Consider the following 6000-nt stretch of genomic DNA (forward strand, 5'->3'; position numbering starts at 1 on the left):
GGTATCATTTTATGTCTTATCTTTCCACAAGCTGCTGTGCTAGAGCCAGAGTAATAGGACTGAATCTGTCCTTCTGGTTTTGTATTAAGTGTCCACGATCATGCTAGAGAGACACCCACAGCCTGTGAGCTCCTGAGCCAAAAGAAAACAACAGGCTTTTCATTAGGCAGTATCTACATCAATAAAAGGTCACCACAGCAGCAACAGGAGTCAGGCCACACCACCTCTTTCCATGCTCCTGAGCCGGTTGGGAGGGTAGGGGTCAGAATTGAGGAGTTGAGTTGAACAGCCAAAGGCTGGTTGGGAGCCTAAAGTTCAAGTTGAGGTAATTGCTTTATTGGCTCTGGTTAAAAAAAAAAAAAAAAGATCATCCTACATCATCTCAACAGGACGAAAAATTTCCCATGATTGCAAAAGTGCATGAAACACTAGTCAGCTCCCTGGATGTGAGTTGGAAGAGATAGGAGTGGTGGGGTGAGCAGAGCTGCCTGGGAGTCAGTTCTGGCTCAGAGATTCCCACTCTCTCACCAAAATAGAACACCAGGACCTGCCTATGGGCAGAGAAAAGTGAGTCAGGTCTGGTTTTAAGGATGCTATCCTGATTCATTTCAGTTTCCTTATTAATATATTACTAAGTATCAGTTACAATGACTTTTCTATCCCCTTCCCATCAGTGACCACCCAGCTTACCCCTTTCTCAGAAAACCTCTTTGCTTTCAGGTGAATAGAGCCCAGACTTATGGAAACACCTTGTTGGCATCTTTCCTGAGGAGGGAATGGTGAAAGGAGATGTTAGCACCGGCCAGCATCCTTCTTATCAAGTAACTTCATTATTGCTAGGACAACAAGAAACCCGATTTGTTGGGGACTGAAGGGTCTCCAGAATGCAGGGCTCTCTCTAGTGAAAAATGGAGAAACTTCCTGGCAAACTGGGATAGTTGGTCACCCTAATCATAGCAGTATCTGATGAGGTGCCAAGTGAGTAAGAGAGACAATACAGGCTGTTAAAGGTTAGGATCAGTAACATCACAGCAGCTTGGAGTTTTGTCGAGTGCTTTGTATTTTACAGAGCACTTTCACACACCATCTCATTTGAATCTTATAAAAAATTAAGGAAAACAGAGGAGGTACTATTACAGCTTCATGTGACTGAAAAATTGAGCCACCAGGATTCAATGACTTGCCCAATAACACTCACAGCCGGTTGGTAACAAAAGACTCAGGTGTGGCCTCCAGCTCCCTGTGGAGTGCGACAGGGTAGGGCTGGCGACCAGTGTTCTGTCCACGGTACGGTGTTGCCTCTCTAGTCATAGGCAGAATGGGGTGACGTTTTCTCTCGTTACTTAGCTTTTTTGCTATGATGCTTTGTTGTAGAGTGACAATCTTGCAGAGAAGAAGAAAGAATTAAATAAGAATTCATGACCATTTTCTCCCAACCAGTACCCAGCAGGAAACACAGACACCAGGATGTGAGCTATGACTTGCATTGAAAGGCAAGAAAAAGGCTGTTGCCTGAGTACATTAAAATAACTTGTGATGGTTTCCTGGTAGAAGGAAGAGCTGAAGGCAGTGCCAAACTAGCAGAGAAAGCTGAGTGGAGAATCTCAGAAGAAGAATGACTGAGCCATGCATCATCTTAAGGCAAGGTAACATCACCACTAGTGAACAGTCCCATAGACTAGAAATATTGAGAAGTACCCAAGGTTCCAGGATAAGAAACATGACTCAGCATTTATATTTTCCCAGAAAACATAGCAGTGTGTTGAGGTTGCCTCTGAAATTTGACACTAAGACCAGTGACAATATCTAATTGATGGTCATGACATGTAAAACTTGACATCAGGTAGAAGCCCTTTGAACTAGGGAAGGTACAACCAAACCCCAACTTATCAATTCTGTATATAATTTTCAATGAAAGTCACAAAAGTATAAGTATCTAGTGGGGAATCATGAATCTATGGTTTCTCTAGCCAGTTGTATGGACATTTTCAAAACTTCAAGCAGCATTTGATTTATGAAAATGGCTTAGCCAAGTTTAAATTCAAGTTGGTACACTGTCTTTTAAAGCAGGAGAAACTGATGGATATATAAGAATGCTATAAGCAAAATCTGCAATATAAATTTAGTGGCTTTATGTTAATAAAAAGTCTCTGAGATGTAGTAGAAGCAATATGGTATGTTTGTACATATGGTAGACAGAAAAGAGCTCGGGCTTCACAATCAGACAGATTCAAGTTCGAACTCTACTTGTGCTGGGTATGTGAACTTGGGTGTCAATTTTTTTCATCTGTAATGAGACTAATAGTACACAGACCTCATAGATGTGTTGTACTCCTTACATGGGATAATGTACACAAAGTGCCCAGCATAGAGCCTGGCGTGCAGCAGCAATTCATACAATGTCATTGTTTCTCTTTCTTGCAGTAGCTGTTGCCCCATGAGCTACCCTTTGTGTTCTTCTTTCCCCAGGTCTGGATGTAGAAACACAGTATCCTCAGCTCCCTCAGCCTTGCTGTCCCTGAGAAAATCACAGAGAACATGGAACGTAAGAAAGTTTCAAAGGATTTAAAGTCTTACAAAGTTTCTCCAAGTCCTGGTTCCATGACCAGAGACCTTGCCACATCTGCGGTGACCCATGGTAAGCTCCTTCCACTACTAGGGCCACTTCTCATACATTAGTATTAAGCCATAATATTTGTTTAACAAATGATAACTTAAACACTTTTGGAGCAGATGAAATGCTCCAGTAGAGAAAAATATCTCCAGCCCACCTGAGAAAAAGCTTCATGGACCTTCTCTTCTTTTAATATAAAACTAATGGCACACCTGGGCACACTAAAGGGTACATAACATAGGTTGGCAATTCAGATCTCCTGGCCCTTCACCCTGGGTAATACCTGTTTTAATGGCACAACTGAGACATTTCCTTACTTACAGAGAGGCTACAAGACTAAATGGCAAAATGGCTTATAAAAGCTCCTAGAAGGGTACCCACCTCAAAAAAATAATAATAATAACAATCTTCTTCCTTCAAACTTTGTTTCTGGATTCTAAAGTTATTGAGATAGTGACATTTGGTATCATGTTAATTTTTCTTTCCAAGGTATACACAAGAATGAATTCTGATGGCTATATATGTTTTTAGAGAGGGAGCCGAGGGAATAACTTTTTATTCTAAATGATCTAAAAGTTTCATTGCATAATGTGATACCATTATTATTTCAGTTGTTAAGAAACTGCATAAATACAGATAAGATAAAAGTTGAATTATGTTGCTTCTAGTCATCTCCTATCAACCTTTGTATAGTAGTGATTTGATAGCAATATTAGTTTAATGTTAATATTTTCTGTTGTAATCAGTTATGAATCTTTTTTGTATTAGAAAGGCTCATGTTACTATCCCCAATAAAGTGTGTAAAATAGAAATTACACGTAAATGAGGCTGTAGGTGCCTTTAGTCATGATGAAAGAAACCTCAGAATTTTTAGATATAAAAGTGTTCAGATGTATTTAGTTATAGAAATGGTTGAAAAGCTCAGAATTTTAAAATATTTTTCTGTATATTCTATATCTAACCACATTCAGATAAACAATATATGTATGTATGTGTCTTTATATCTTTTTTCATGTTGGGATTTTTCTGATCTTTCTCTAAAAACCATGTACTACAACAAAAAGCAATAAATTGGAAAAAAATGAAAGCTGAAGTTGATTTGGATAAAAATATGCATTCCTTTCTATTTAAGTTTTCAAAATATTAATGATCTCATATAAAACAACTTTTGTTGTTGGTCACTATGTTGGTCATAGTTTCACTATGGTTGAAATGATGCATTGCAGGAATAAAATAAATCTTAAACAAGGGGCATCTTTTAAATGTCAGCCAAGGGCTTCCCTGGTGGTGCAGTGGTTGAGAATCTGCCTGCCGATGCAGGGGACACGGGTTCGTGTCCTGGTCCGGGAAGATCCCACATGCCGCGGAGTGGCTGGGCCCATGAGCCATGGCCGCTGAGCCTGAGCGTCCGGAGCCTGTGCTCTGCAACGGGAGAGGCCACAACAGTGAGACGCCCGTATGCCGCCAAAAAAATAAAAAAAATAAATGTCAGCCAAGAAAAAATTGACAATAGGCTTATCTACTGTTAAAGACTGAATGTTTATATCATGCCCTAATTTTTATGTTGAATCTCTAACTCCCATGTGATGGTATTTGGAGATGGGGCCTTTGGGAGGTAATTAGGATTAGATGAGGCCATGAGGGTGGAGACTGGCCTGATGGGATTAGTGCCCTTATAACAAGAGATATTGGAGCTCTTTCTACCTCTTTCTACCATGTGAGGACACAGCTGGAAGGTGGCCATCTATAAACAGGGAGGAGAGCTCTCACCAGAACCCAAACAATGCTGGCACCTTGATCTTGGACTTCCAGGCTCCAAACTGTGAGAAAATTAATTTTTGTCATTTAACACACCCAGTCTATGGTATTTTGCAGCCTCTGCAGACTAATACATAGAGCACAGGGATGGCAGACGTATACACTATTGCTAAGAAGGAATGATCATATATCATTGAAACTTAATGTAGTGGGATGTCCCCCTCATCCCCCCAATTTAACTTGTGCTTGTATTTTTTGTTTGTTGTTTTTGTTTGCTCCTGGGTCACCATTGAAAAAGTAAGTCATCAGCAGGAACATGGCTTCATTCCCCAAAAGAGGGTGGAGAATGTGGACCCTCTGGGGGCAGTCGAGGCCCAATGTCAGGAAAAGGCAAGGAGACCTTTACTGCTAGGAATGCCTGGGACCCTAAGAGGCAATAAATGGACCACAATGGAGCAGAACAGGGAAATGTTGAAAACATACGTAATGATTAAAAATAGAAAGGCCTGTAATAAACTAAAAAGTTAAAACATTTAAAAAAGAAAAAAGCTTATTGTGGGTGAGGGTCTGAAAATGAGAAGCTTCCCAGGCTCACTCTTGATATTCAAATCCTTATGAAGATAAAAGGGATGGTGGTTGGGTGTCCTTAAATGGTGGGCTATTAGGCTATTTCTGACACATAGCATGGTGTCAGCTATGGCAGCTGGTACCTTGGAGGCTAGTTTAAAATTAAACTGTGAACCTGGGGAACTCAAGTGAGGAGACTCCTTGCCTAAGCTTGGCCTGAGGAACAAACTTAGCCTCATTCAAAGATCCAACATAGTAGAACGAGTCTCCTCCAAGTCATGACTGCCCATTCCCATCCACCCACAGGGACTTGGGCCAGAAATATTCCCCCTTGGCCTTTAGATTTTATGGAACAACTTTTCCTTCATGACACCATGTGCTGGTGAGAATTATGGCAGTAAATGTCCGAGCTCTGCTTGGATATGGAAATCAGGTTGAATCCCTCCATTAGACTGTGTATGCCTTTGGGGTTCTTAGATGTTGAAAGGAAAGGGGTAGCCTCAAGAGTAAGAGAGTAAACTTCCTGCTTAACTGGCATGGAAATAAGCTCAAGCTTATTTTAAAATTTAATTTAGAACATAAAATAAATGTGTGTAGCCCTGCAGTGGACAAGTTTGATTGACAACCATGCATGCCTCTAGTAGTGGATGCATATTGCTTGTAAGGAGATGCTCTTGGGGAGACTTGAGACCAAATGGATGGTGATTCAGAAAGGGATCATGGTTTGTGTGTTACTTTTCAAAGGAATTGATGAAAAATTTCCTTCCCAAATTATTAACATGCTGTTGAATATAAAACTAAATGGGACTGAAAATTACAACCTCATTTCTATATTTGATCTTTCTGGCAATGTTCTCTTAATCCCTCTCTCAAACTACTTTCCCAGGTAAAATAAATGGGAGAAACATGTAAGATCTCACTCTGCAAAAGAAGAGAGTTATAATTTATTCTCCACTTGTGAATGTCTATGAAAATGAAATCACAGATGAGGGCAAATGGAATCAGGTTGATGCTCTGGTGAACAGGCAGGTATAAAAATCTGGAGATTAATGGGCCATACT

Source organism: Kogia breviceps, chromosome 12 (genome assembly GCF_026419965.1).
Source record: "Kogia breviceps isolate mKogBre1 chromosome 12, mKogBre1 haplotype 1, whole genome shotgun sequence".
NCBI classification, from domain to species: domain Eukaryota; kingdom Metazoa; phylum Chordata; class Mammalia; order Artiodactyla; family Physeteridae; genus Kogia; species Kogia breviceps.